The sequence below is a fragment of the Hemiscyllium ocellatum genome, chromosome 6 (genome assembly GCF_020745735.1).
Source record: "Hemiscyllium ocellatum isolate sHemOce1 chromosome 6, sHemOce1.pat.X.cur, whole genome shotgun sequence".
Taxonomy (NCBI): domain Eukaryota; kingdom Metazoa; phylum Chordata; class Chondrichthyes; order Orectolobiformes; family Hemiscylliidae; genus Hemiscyllium; species Hemiscyllium ocellatum.
Window position 1 is genome coordinate 124,989,975 of NC_083406.1, and position 14,360 is coordinate 125,004,334.

Here is a 14,360-nt window from a genome sequence, read left to right on the forward strand (position 1 = left end):
TCCGCAAAGACTGTTCCCTCCGTGACTACCTGGTCAGGTCCACGCCCCCCCCTACAACCCACCCTCCCATCCTGGCACCTTCCCCTGCCAACGCAGGAACTGTAAAACTTGTGCTCACACCTCTTCCCTCACCTCTACCCAAGGCCCTAAAGGAGCCTTCCACATCCAAAGTTTTATCTGCACATCCACTAATATCATTTATTGTATCCGTTGCTCCCGATGCGGTCTCCTCTACATTGGGGAGACTGGGCGCCTCCTAGCAGAGCGCTTTAGGGAACATCTCCAGGACACCCGCACCAATCAACCACAGCGCCCCGTGGCCCAACATTTCAACTCCCCCTCCCACTCTGCCAAGGACATGGAGGTCCTGGGCCTCCTTCACTGCTGCTCCCTCACCACCAGACGCCTGGAGGAAGAACGCCTCATCTTCAGCCTCGGAACACTTCAACCCCAGGGCATCAATGTGGACTTCAACAGTTTCCTCATTTCCCCTTCCCCCACCTCACCCTAGTTCCAAACTTCCAGCTCAGCACTGGCCCCATGACTTGTCCGGACTTGTCCTACCTGCCTATCTCCTTTTCCACCTATCCACTCCACCCTCTCCTCCCTGACCTATCACCTTCATCCCCTCCCCCACTCACCCATTGTACTCTATGCTACTCTCTCCCCACCCCCACCCCCCTCTAGCTTATCTCTCCACGCTTCAGGCTCACTGCCTTTATTCCTGATGAAGGGCTTTTGCCTGAAACGTCGATTTCGCTGCTCCTCGGATGCCGCCTGACCTACTGGGCTCTTCCAGCACACTGACCTAGATCACTACACCTACTCTCTCAGGGCACTGCACCCTCCATTCCCTCACAAACACCCACCCTCACCCCCACAACAAAAGTCCTCCGCCTCTTCCTTCGATCACTGCGCAGACGCACCTTTACCAAGATGGCCACCAGATGGTGGCGAGACCCGGATGAAAGGAAATACGTCAGCACCAGGTTATGGAAGTGATCTGACGTCGGCTGTGTCGGTCCCGAGATGTCCCGAAGATAAACAGAAAGGAGTGAGGTAAAAACGATGCCCGTTAGAGGGGTAATAATACCCGGGGGGGGACTATTACCACAAAAGGGGGTAATAATACCCGGGGACGGGAGAGTAATAACTGGGAAGGGAATAATACTTGGGGAGGGGAGAGGAGAGTAATACCCAGGTTGGCGGGGGAGTGGTAATACTCGGGAAGGGGGAGTAATACCTGGGGAGGGGGTAACAGTACCTAGGGAGGGGGTGACTAATACCCAGGGAATTGGGAATAATACTGGGAAGAAGGATTATAATATCTAGGGAAGGGAGAGTAATAGCTGGGGGGAATAATACGCAGTGAGGGGTTTAGAGATACCCGGGGAGGGGGATTAATACCTGGGGAAGGTGGGTAGTAACACCCAGGGGAAGGGTGGGGAGTAATATCTGTGGGAAATGAGGGGAAGTGATACCCAGGGAGTGGAGGAGTAATACCCGGGATGGGGGGAATAATACCCGAGGTGGGAAGTGTAATACCCGGGGAGAGGGGGAATAATTCCCATGGAGGGGAGAGTAATACCTGGGGTGATGGGTAATAATAACCAAGGAAGGGGATGTAAGTCATTCTTAGGGAGGTGGGTAATAATACCCAGGGATTGGAGGTAGTAATACCTGGGTAGGGTAATACTTGGGGAGGTGGGAATAATACATGGTGGAGGGGGTAATAACACCTAGGGAGGTGCTGTAATACCTAGGGAGGTGCTGTAATACCTGGGGGTTGGGGTAATAATACCTAGATAATAATACCCAGGGAGGGGGAAATAATGTCTGGGGGAGGGGGGAGGAGAAACACCTGGGAGAGGGGAGGTGGAATAATAACCTGGAAGGTGTTAAAAGTTCCCAGGGAGGGGGAATAACACCTGGGGACTAGGGGAAAAACCCAGGGGAAGGGGGAATCAAACTGTGGGAGGTGGAGTTATGTCCAGGGAGGGGGTAAATACCTGGTGGGGGGGGAGTATCACCCAGGGAGGGTGGAATAACACCCATTAGAGGGGGTACAATCATCTGGGAAAGGGGAGTAAAAATACCTGTTAGTGGGGTAAGAAGCTAGCTGTAGAGACGCCTGGGGAAAGGGGGTGTATCCATACCCAAGAGAGGAGATAAATTACCCAGAGGTAGGGGTAATAATACCCGGCAGAAGCATAAGAGAATACCCGGATGAGGTGAGAATGTGTGACTAACCCAATGAGAGGAGCCATGTTCTGGATTTAATTTTGGGAAATAAAGATGGACTAGTGGGTGAATGACAGCGGGCGACTGTATAGGGATAGTGACCACAATTCAGTTTGGTTTGGTAGTATCATATAAAAGGACAGAGCTAAATCAGGAGGAAAAGGTTTTAACTGAGGGAATGCAAATTTTATAAAACTGAGAGGTGGTTTGGCTGAGGTGGACTGGACATGGCTGTGAGGGGATAAACCAGTGGGAGGCAGTAAAAGGTGCGGTCCTCAGGACACAAAGCAGACAGTTTCCCTCCAAAGATAAGCGCAGTTACTGCCAAATCTAGACCCCTACGATTGTCTAGAAAAATATGGGAGAAAATTAAATAGAAAAAGAAAGTTTAAGATAGTCACAAAAAACTCAACACTACAGATATCCCAGTGGAGTATCGAAAGTACAGGGATCGAGTGAAGAAAAGAAATAAGAAAATCAAAAAGCAAGCAAGATAAAGGAAAACCCAAAGATATTTTAACTAGTGTATAAAAACAAAACGATAAAATGAAGAATTAGTTCCTAACTCTGATGAAGAAAGGAACTTGTGTGAAGGTGCAGAGGATATGGGAAAAATTTTAGATTTTTTTGTCTCCATTTACACATAGAAAAGGGATGATGTTGTACGGTAATCCAAGAGGAACAGTGTGAAATATTATACAAAATAATTATAATGAGAGAGGAAGTGTTAGAGGAGTTGGAATCCTTGAAGGTGGAGAAGTCACCAGGATTGGATAGATTGTTCCCTAGGACGTTGAAGAGGTTCAGGGAGGAAATAGCAGATGTTCTGAGGATTATTTTCCAATCTTCACTAAACACAGGTGAGGTGTTGGAGAAATGTGAATGCGGTTTCGTTGTTTGGCCTATCCTTTGTATCCTTTTTAAATAATTACAGGTCAGTTAATCTTTCTTGAGTCATTTTGTCAAATTGTTAGAATCAATCCTGAGAAATTGAATGAACTGTCACTTAGAAAGCCATGGACTAATCAGGAATGGTCAGCGTGCCTTTGATAAGGGAAGGCAGTGCCTGACAAATTTGATTGAGTTCTTTGAGGAAGTGACAAGGAGGATCGATGAGGGTAGTGCAGTGGATGTTGTCTACATGGATTGTAGCAAGGAGAAAGTGAGAAGGCATTTCAAAGAAGAACAAAAGAACAAACAAAATTGACAGCCCAGGATCAGGCCCTTCGGCCCTCCAAGCCTGAGCCGATCCAAATGTACTATCTAAACCTGTCAGTCAATTCCTAAGCATCTGTATCCCTCTGCTCCCCACCTACTCATGCATCTGTCCAGACGAATCTTAAATGAATCTACTGTGCCTGCCTCTACCACCTCTGCTGGCAACGCGTTCCAGACACTGACCACCCTCTGTGTGAAGTACTTGCCGTGTGTATCCACCTCTCGCTTCGAAAGCGTGACCTCTTGTTATGGAACCCTTCACCTGGGAAAAAGCTGGTCTCTATCCAACCCGTCTGTACCCTTTATGATTTTGTAAACCTCAATCAGGTCCCCCCTCAATCTCCTTTTTTCTAATGAAAATAAACCTAATTTCACAAGGTTCCACATGGCAGACTGGTTTAAAAAAAGTAAAATTCCATGGGGTACAGGGTGATATGTTGAATTTAATCCAAAGTTGGCTTAGTAACAGGAAACAAAGGGTAATGGTCGATATCTGCTCTTGCCAATGGAAAGCAGTTTTGAGTGGTGTTCCGCAGGGCTCAGTGTTGGGACCTCTGCTGTTAGTTTTATACATTAACAAATTGAATTTAAACAATTGTGAAATTTGCAGACAACTCAATAATTGGCTGTGCAGTGGATAGTGAGAGGATAGCTATAAGCTCCAAACTGATACAGATGGATTGGTGGAGTGGACAGGAAAATTGCAGTTAGAGCTCACTCTGATAAGCGTGAGGTAATGCATTTAGGAAGGTCAAACAGTAAAAGGGAATACAGTGAGAGGGAGATGAAGTGAGGTCTTGGTGTGCAAGTGCACAGGTCGCTAAAGTTAGTAGTGCAGAGAGCTAAGGTTGTAAAGAACTGGAGTATTGTATGCAGTTTTGGTCACATTACAGGAAGGATGTAATTGCTCTGGAGAAAGTGCAGAGAAGAATTACCCGAATGTTGCCAGGGCTGGAGAATTGTAACTACGTGAAGAGATTGGGGTTGTTTTCCTTGGAACAGAGGAGGCAGAGGGGTGACGTGATTGAGGTATACAAAACCTGAAATGGTAAACATTGTGTAAACAGGAGAAACCTGTTTCACTTGGCAGAGTTCAAATATCAGTGGTCATGAATTCAAGTGAAGTGGCAAGAGGATTAGAGGGGATGTGAGGAAAAACATTTTTATGTGGAGTTTGGTGGGTATCTGGAATTCATTCTTGAGTTGGTGGTGGAGACACAGAGCCTAAACTCTTTTCCAAAGTATCTGGATCTACACCTTAAGTGCTGAAAGCTGCAGGGATATGGGTTACGTGCAGGAAGATGGGATTAGAAAGTGTATCTGGGTCAGCACAGACAAGATGGGAACAATTGCCCTCTCGTGTGCTGTATCATTTCTATGGAGAGAGCTCTAAAAGTACCCATGAGAGGGGTTTTAAAAAAAAGGAGAATGGTAAAATCACCTGATAGAGGGGTAAAAATATCCAGAAGACAAGTAAAACACCGAGGAGAGGGAAGAGTGAGATTAAAAGAAACTTAGGGGAGGTCATCGAGGTATACAGCACGGAAACAGACCCTTCAGTCCAACTCATTCATGCTGACCAGATAGCCTAAATAACTCTAGTCCTATTTGCCAGCATTTGGCCCATATCCCGTTAAACCCTTCCTTTTCATGTACCAATCCGGATGCCTTTTAATTGTTGTAATTATACCAGTGTCCTCCACTTCCTCTGGCAGCTCATTTCATACATGTATCACCCTCTGTATGAAAAAGTCCCTTAGGTCTCTCTCAAATCTTACCTCTCTCACATTAAGCCTATGCCCTCTAGTTTTGAACCTCTCCCACCCCTGGGAAAAGACCTTGTTTATTTATCCTATCCATGCCCCTCATGATTTTATAAACCACAATAAGTTCACCCCTCAGCCTCCAATGCTCCAGGGGAAATAGCCTGTCTGTTCAGCCTCTTGGAGCTCAAACACTCCAAGCCTGGCAATATCCTTATAGAGACAGAGTCTGTAGCACAGAGATAGGCCCTTCGGCCCACACTGGTCCATGCCAACCAAAATGCCCATCCACACTAATCCCATTTCCCTGCACTTGGCCCATATCCTTCTAATTCTTTCCTATCCAGGTATTTATCCAAATGCCTTTTAAATGTTGTTAATGTACCCACCTCAACAACTTCCACTGGCAGCTCATTCCATATGCGTACCATTTTCTGTGTAAGAATAAAAGTTGCCCCTCAGGTTCCCTCTTATTCTTTGCACTCTAACCTATCCTTGCAAATCTTTTGTGAACCCTTTCACAACATCCTTCCTGTAGCTGGTGCATAAAAATGGGTAAAACATGAGATAGGGGTAAAAACAGTGAGGAGCAGAATTAGGCCATTTAGCCTATCACACTGCTCCACCTATCGATCGTGGATGATATGTTTCTTAACCCCATTCTCCTCTTCCATGTAACCCTTGATCTCCTCATTAATCAAAAACCTATCTATCTCTGTCTTAAATACACTCAATAACTTGGTCTCCACAGCCTTCTGCAACAGATCCATAGATTTATCATCCTCTAGCTGAAGAAATTCATCTTGGGTGGCAGGGTGAAATGTGAGGAGGATGTTAGGAGAATACAGGGTGACCTGGACAGGTTAGGTGAGTGGACGGATGCATGGCAGATGCAGTTTAATGTGGATAAATGTGTGGTTATCCACTTTGGTGGCAAGAACAGGAAGGCAGATAACTACCTAAATGGAGTCAAGTCAGGTAAAGGGGCAGTACAACGAGATCTAGGTGTTCTTGTACATCAGTAAGCATGCAGGTACAGCAGATAGTGAAGGCGGCTAATAGCATGCTGGCCTTCATAACAAGAAGAATTGAGTATAGAAGCAAAGAGGTCCTTCTGCAGCTATACAGGGCACTGGTGAGACCACACCTGGAGTACTGTGTGCAGTTTTGGTCTCCAAATTTGAGGAAAGACATCCTGGCTATTGAAGGAGTGCAGTGTAGGTTCACGAGATCAATTTCTGGAATGGCCGGACTATCTTACGCTGAAAGATTGGATTGACTGGGCTTGTATACCGTTGAGTTTAGAAGGCTGAGAGGGGATCTGATTGAGACGTATAAGATTATTAAAGGATTGGACACTCTGGAGGCAGGAAGCATGTTTCCGCTGATGGGTGAGCCCCGAAACAGAGGACACAGTTTAAAAATAAGGGGTAGGCCACTTAGAACAGAGTTGAGGAGAAACTTCTTCACCCAGAGAATGATGGGTGTATGGAATGCTCTGCCCCAGAAGGCAGTGGAGGCCAAATCTCTGGATACTTTCAAGAAAGAGGTGGATCGAGCTCTTGAGGATCGTGGACTCAAGGGTTATGGAGATAAGGCAGGAATAGGGTACTGATTGAGGATGATCAGTCATGATCATAATGAATGGTGTTGCTGGCTCGAAGGGCAGAATGGCCTACTCCTGCACCTATTGTCTATTATCTTAGTTTAAATCATTGTCCCTTCACTCTAAGGCTGTGTGCTCCAGTCCTGGTGTCACCTACATTTTCTCCACATCCGCTCTATCCAGGCCTCTCAATATTCTGTAAGTATCAATGAGCTCCCTCCCCTCATTTTTCTAAACTCCTCTCTGGATCCCCTCCAATGCCCCATCCTTCCTTAGACACCTGGGCCAAAACTGCTCAAAATATTCCAAATGCAGTCAGACTAGAGCCTTGTACATCCTCAGCAACATATCTTTGCTCTTGTACTCTAACTCTCTTGAAATCAATGCACTTGTCTTCCTAACTGCCAACAGAACCTGCATGTTCTAACCCGTAAGAGAATCCTGAACTAGGACGCCCAAATCCCTTCGTGCTTAAGATTTCTAAAGCCGATCTCCATCTCAAAAACAGTCTGTGCCTTTATTCTTCTTACCAAAGTAGCTCACTCTCCTGTTGTATTTCATGTGCCACTTTGCTGACTCTCCCAGCCTGTCCAAGTCTTTCTGCAGCCTCCCCACTTCCTCAGCATTACTTGTCCCTCCACCTATCTTTGTGCCACCTAGAAACCCAGCCACAATGCCCTTAGTTCCTTTCTCCAGTTTGTTATCTGAGGGGTAAAAGTGCCTGGAAAGATAAATATTCATGATAACAGTCAAGTAATCAGAAGAGGAGTGAAAATAGCTAGCAGAAGAGGGTTAAAAATCTGAGTTGAAATTGATTTGAAGGTGCTGATGTTGGACTTGGGCGTACAAATTTAAAAATCACACAACACCAGGTTATAGTCCAACAGGTTTATTTGGAAGCAAAAGCTTTGAGTGCTGCTTCTTATCAGGTGGTTGAAGAGTAATGTAAAAATAACAAGGAGAAAAAAACATAAATACCCAGGAGTGAGAGATACCCAGGAGAGGGGTTAAACAAACCTGGGAGGGGGTAAAACTATCTGAGAGCGGGTAAAACAGGAGATGGGATGTAAACACCCAGGAGAGTGGTAAACTAGCTGAGAAAGCAGTAAAAATACCAAGAAGAGGGAAAGAGTAATGTAAATACCTTGGATAAGGATAGAAATAACCATGAGAAGAGGTTAAAACCACCCAAGGAAGGTGAGGAGTGAGGGAAAACCACCCAGGGGAGGTGGGGAGTGAGGGAAAACCACCCAGAAGAGGTGGGGAGTGGAAAAACCACCCAGGAGAGGTGGGAGTGAGGTAAAACCACCCAGGGGAGGCGGGGAGTGAGGTAAAACCACCCAGGAGAGGTGGGGAGTGAGGGAAAACCACCCAGGAGAGGTGGGGAGTGAGAGAAAACCACCCAGGAGAGGCGGAGAGTGAGGGAAAACCACCCAGGGGAGGTGGGGAGTGAGAGAAAACCACCCAGGAGAGGCGGAGAGTGAGGGAAAACCACCCAGGGGAGGTGGGGAGTGAGAGAAAACCACCCAGGGGAGGTGGGGAGTGAGAGAAAACCACCCAGGGGAGGTGGGGAGTGAGAGAAAACCACCCAGGGGAGGTGGGGAGTGAGGTAAAACCACCCAGGAGAGGCGGGCAGTGAGGTAAAACCACCCAGGAGAGGCGGGCAGTGAGGTAAAACCACCCAGGGGAGGCGGGGAGTGAGGTAAAACCACCCAGGAGGGGCGGGGAATGAAGTAAAACCACCCAGGAGGGGCGGGGAGTGAGGTAAAACCACCCAGGAGGGGCGGGGAGTGAGGGAAAAACACCCAGGAGTGAGGATACAAATACCTGGGAGTGAGGTAATACTCGAGAGAGGCAGAAAAAAGGAAGTGGGCTAAAAATAGACGGAGGAGGGGGTAACAATACTCAGGTCGGAATAAAAACACCCAGGAGAGTGGGAAATATCCAAGAAAGTGGGAAAAAAAACAGGGAGCGGGAAAAGTGATGTAACTACCCAGGAGTAGGCTATTCGGCCCTTAGATTCTGCTCCATCATTCAATGTGATCATTCCTGATCATCTAATGCAGTATCCTGTTCCTACTTTCTCCCCATGTCCTTTGATTCCTTTAGCCTTAAGAGCTTTGTTTAACTCCATGAAAACACTCAAATGTTTTGGCCTTAACTGTTTTTTTGGCAGAGAATTCCACAAGCTCCCCACTCTTTGGGTGAAAACATTTCTCCTCATTCTCAGCCCGAAATGGCCTCTTCCCTATCTTTAAACAGTGATCCTCTGGTTCTGGACTCCCTGATCATCAAGAATATCCTTCCTGTGTTTACCCTGTCTGGTCCTGTCTGAACATTATCGGCTTCTATAAGATCATTCCTTGTTCCTCTGAACTCCACTGACCGTAGAGCAGTACAGCACAGGAATAGGCTCTTTGGCACACCCAGCCTGCACTGACCATGATACCATTCTAAACTAATCCCACCTGCCCGCATATCGTCTGTATCCTTCTATTCTCTTCCTGTTCAAGTATTTGTCTAAAGGTTTCTTAAAATGTTACTGTCATACCTGCTTCTGTCACCTCTCCGAGGAGGTTATTCCAGCTACCTACCATCCTCTGTGTAAATAAAAATACAAAAACAAACTGGTGGAATTGTAGGTAATGAGAAAGATTGACAAAGGATACAACAGGATATAGTCGAAAGGTTAGCCCAATTCCTCTGGCTCCACGCATACATTCCCTTGTTTCTCCTTGAGATAACTGTCCTTTCCCTCGGTACCTCCTTGCTCCTATTAGACATACAAAATACATTGAGATTCTCCTTGATCCTACTTCCTACATTTCATGGCCTCTTTTTGCCTTCCTAATTCTAAGTTTTTCCTTTTCTTTTATATACCACGAGGACCTTGTCCTTTTTCAGAATAACTGATCCACAGTCTCTTTATATATGAGTCCTGTTTGCTTCCATTGTTGAGAAAGATCTGCCTACTGAGTCAGTATGGGAACAGCAAGGGAGCAGTCACCTCATTAGGGATTTACTACAGGCCCCCAATAGCAGCAGGGAGATGGAAGAAAGCATAGGTTGGCAGATTTTGGAAAAGTGTGGACGTAGTAGGGTTGTTGTAACGGGTGACTTTAACTTTCCCAATATTGATTGGAACCTCCTTCGAGCAGAAGATTTGAATGGAGCTGTTTTTGTAAGGTGTGTTCAGGAGGGTTTCCTAACTCAGTACGTTGACAGGCCGACGAGGGGAGAGGCCATTCTAGACTTGGTGCTCGGAAACGAGCTGGGGCAGGTATCAGATCTTGTAGTGGGAGAGCATTTTGGTGATAGTGACCACAACTGCCTCACATTCTACATAGCTGTGGAAAAGGAGAGGATTAGGCAAAATGGGGGGATATTTAATTGGGGAAGAGGAAACTATGATGCGATTAGACATGAGTTAGGAAGCATGGATTGGGAGCAATTGTTCCAGGGTAAAGGCACTATAGACATGTGGAGACTGTTTAAGGAACATTGTTGCAAGTGATAAATAAATATGTCTCTCTGAGACAGGCAAGAAGTGGTAAGATAAAGGAACCTTGGATGACTAGAGCGGTAGAGCTTCTTGTCAAAAGGAAGAAGGTAGCTTACATAAGGTGGAGGAAGCTAGGGTCAAGCTCAGCTCTAGAGGATTACAGGCAGGTGAGGAGGAGCTTTAAAATGGTCTGAGGAGAGCCAGGAGGGGTTACGAGGAAGGCTTGGCAGAACGGATTAGGGAGAACACAAAGGCATTTTACACTTATGTGAGAATAAGAGAATGGTCAAAGAAAGAGTAGGGCTGATCAGGGATAGTAGGGATTTGTGTGTAGAGTCTGAGGAGGTAGGGAAGCCCTAAATGAGTTTTTTGCTTCTGCCTTTATGAAAGAAACGAACTTTGTAGTGAATGAAACCTTTGAAGAGCAGGTGTGCATGCTGGAATGGATAGAGATAGAGGAAGCTGATGTGCTGAAAATTTTGTCAAACATTAAGATTGACAAATCGCCAGGCCTGGACCAGATTTGTCCTCGGCTGCTTTGGGAAATGAGAAATGCAATTGCTTCACCACTTGTGAAGATCTTTGCATCCTCGCTCTCCACTGGAGTCGTACCTGAGGACTGGAGAGAGGCAAATGTAATTCCTCTCTTCAAAAAGCAAATAGAGAATTCCCCGGCAATTACAGACCAGTAAGTCTCACGACTGTCATCTGCAAGGTGTTAGAAAGGATTCTGAGGGATAGGATTTATGACCATCTGGAAGAGCATGGCTTGATTAAATGCAGTCAACACGGCTTTGTGAGGGGCAGGTCATGCCTCCCAAACCTTATCAAATTCTTTTGAGGATGTGACTAGAAAAGTTGATGAGGGTCGAGCTGTGGATGTGGTGTATATGGACTTCAGCAAGGTATTTGATAAGGTTCCCCATGGTAGGCTCATTCACAAGGTCAGGAGGAATGGGATACTTAGGAACTTAGCTGTCTGGATACAGAATTGGCTGACCAACAGAAGACAACAAGTGGTAATAGAAGGAAAATATTCTGCCTGGAAGTCTCTGGTGAGTGGTGTTCCACAGGGCTCTGTCCTTGGGCCTCTATTGTTTGTAATTTTTATTAATGACTTGGATGAGGGATTGAAGGATGGGTCAGCAAGTTTGGAGGTGTCATTGACAGTACAGAGGGCTGTTGTAGGCTGCAGCGGAACATTGACAGGATGCAGAGATGGACTGAGAGGTGGCAGATGGAGTTCAACCTGGATAAATGTGAGTTGATGCATTTTGGAAGGTCGAATATGAAAGCTGAGTACAGGATTAAGGATAGGATTCTTGGCAGTGTGGAGGAACAGAGGGATCTTGGTGTGCAGATACATAGATCCCTTAAAATGGCCACCCAGATGGACAGGATTGTTAAGAAAGCATATGGTATTTTGGCTTTCATTAACAGGGGGATTGAGTTTAAGAGCCGTGAGATCTTGTTGCAGCTCTATAAAACTTTGGTTAGACCGCACTTGGAATACTGCGTCCAGTTCTGGTCGCCCTATTATAGGAAAGATGTGGACGCTTTGGAGAGGGTTCAGAGGAGGTTTACCAGGATGCTGCCTGGACTGGAGGGCTTATCTTATGGGGAGAGGTTGACTGAGCTCGGACTCTTTTCATTGTAGAAAAGGAGGACGAGAGGGGTCCTCATTGAGATATATAAGATAATGAGAGGCATAGATAGAGTCGATAGCCAGAGACTATTTCCCAGGGCAGAAATGACTGACACGAGGGGTCATAGTTTTAAGCTGGTTGGAGGAAAGTATAGAGGGGATGTCAGAGGCGGTTCTTTACACAGAGAGTTGTGAGAGCATGGAATGCGTTGCCAGCAGCAGTTGTGGAAGCAAGGTCATTGGGGACATGTAAGAGACTGCTGGACATGCATATGGTCACAGAAATGTGAGGGTGCATACATGAGGATCAGTGGTCGGCACAACATTGTGGGCTGAAGGGCCTGTTCTGTGCTGTACTGTTCTATGTTATTCTAGAAATTTGTCTGGTGAACTTTGATTGCACTATATCCGTCACCAGGCAATTCTTCCTTGGATAAGGAGACAGCAACTTCACACAGTAATCCAGCTGTGTTCTCACCAAGGCCTTGGATAATTGCAGCAAGGCATCCCTGTACTTGAATACTGTCCGCTATGTAGGCCACGTATCATTTGCCCTCATCACTTGTCTGCCTGCTGCATTTGCTTTCAATGACTAGTGTACAAGGACACCCAGGTGTTGTTACACCTCTCCTACTGCTAATCTATTGTCTTCAGGTAATTCCAGCCTTGGGCAACTGTCTGTGTGGAGTTTGCACATTCTCCCTTGTGTCTGCGTGGGTTTCCTCCAGTTTCCTCCCACAGTCCAAAAATGTGCAGGTTAGGTGAATTGGCCTTGCTAAATTGCCCATAGTGTTAGGTGCATTGGTCTGGGGTGAATGTAGGGGAATGGATCTGGGTGGGTTGGTCTTCAGAGGGTCAGTGTGGACTTGTTGGGCTGAAGGGCCTGTTTCCACATTGTAGGGAATCTAATCTAATCCCAACCAATCGAATCTTAGCAGATGTATTGGTGATCATCTTCCATGTCTAGTATTTTGAGATGTTGATTATTGTGCCCTGGAGATTTATTGGTCTTAATTCCCATCAATTTCCCCAACACCATTTCTCTACTAATAATTGCAGGAAATCCACCTCTGATCTGATTTGCTAAATCCATTGCAGATTAAAGTCGTCCTAAACTGCAGCTGTACCTTGATTGTTTGCATTTGTGATTTCCTGCTTAATGACTTCCCTCATTACTGCTACAGTTTGGGTAAAACCATCCCATTTCCTTTTCTTTCCTCTCATGAGTCTCCATGTTCCTCCACATTTTTGGAACCTTATTTGTGTCCTCTTTTGTGAAGGCAGGGCCAAAGTATGTTTTTAATTGGTCTACCGACTCTTTGTTCCTCATTATAGCTTGCCCTATTTCTGACTCTTTGTCTTCACTGATCTTTTCTCTTCTATATCTATCAGTTTGTGTGTTCCCTTTTTTAGTTTAAATTCATACTCGATTTTCCCTTTCTTAGTCAATCCTGTTGTTCTTTGCTGAAATGTAAACTACTCCCAGTCCTCAGGACTTCTGTTTTTCTTTGTCCAATTTGTGTATGCCTTTGTTGGATCTAATACAATCCCTAATTTCTCTGGTGTGCCATGATCAGGCCACATTTCCCATTTTATTTTTGTATCAAACAGGAATGAATAATTGTGTGCAGTTCCTCATGCATGCTTAAGTGTTTGCCATTGCCTATCTATCATCATTCCTTTAATTAACATTCCCCAATTTATCATAGCCAGCTTGTACTTCATACCGAGTTTTGAGAAGATTTGTAGCTCAGGTTGAGGTTCTGGATGTTGGTTTGCTCGCTGAGCTGGAAGGTTTCTTTTCAGATGTTTTGTCACCGTGCTAGGTAACAACAGTAAGCCTCTGGATGAAGCTTCATACCATCATAGCTTCCTTTATTTACATTCACAACCCTAGTCTCAGAATCAACTACACCGCTCACTGATGGTCCTGAATTTTAAAAAGTTAATTTTTTTTAGAGTTAATTAGAAAAGGCAGACAACAGCAAATCCGAGAACAAGGTAATTCTGATCTATTTCACTGTGCGGGGCCTTCCAGATAAGGCAGATGAACACAGGGCATGTATGGGAATGGGACGTCATAGCTGTTACAGAACTTTCAAGAGTCGATTGGAATAGACTGCAGGCAAAAGAACAACTGGCAAGTGGAAGACTATCAAAAGTGAGATAATGAGATTTCAGAGGCATTATGTTCCTGTAGGAGTAAAGGACAAGGCTGGTAACAGCAGGGATCAATGGATGGACAAAGTTAATGAATAAGGAGGAGTCATATATTAGGCAGTTGGGATCAAGTGAATCTCTTGAAGAGTGTAAGGGGTGTAGAGGCATTCTAAAGAAAATCAGGAGAGCAAATTGAGAATATGAAGTAGCCTTGGCAGCTAAGGT

General features: G+C 45.5%; 1 protein-coding gene across 5 annotated transcripts in view; it reads left to right on the forward strand.

Moving 5' to 3' along the window:
- Positions 1 to 14,360, forward strand: part of apbb1 (amyloid beta (A4) precursor protein-binding, family B, member 1 (Fe65)) — a 149,147-nt gene that overhangs the window by 12,901 nt on the left and 121,886 nt on the right. For 4 of the 5 annotated variants that reach the window (XM_060826398.1, XM_060826400.1, XM_060826399.1 and 1 more), the window contains exon 1: positions 995 to 1,059. The exons of the other annotated variant lie outside the window; for it this stretch is intronic. The gene's annotated coding sequence lies outside the window, so the exon portion shown is untranslated. Of the gene's footprint in view, positions 1 to 994; positions 1,060 to 14,360 lie in introns of those variants that run through there. 5 annotated transcript variants of the gene reach the window in all.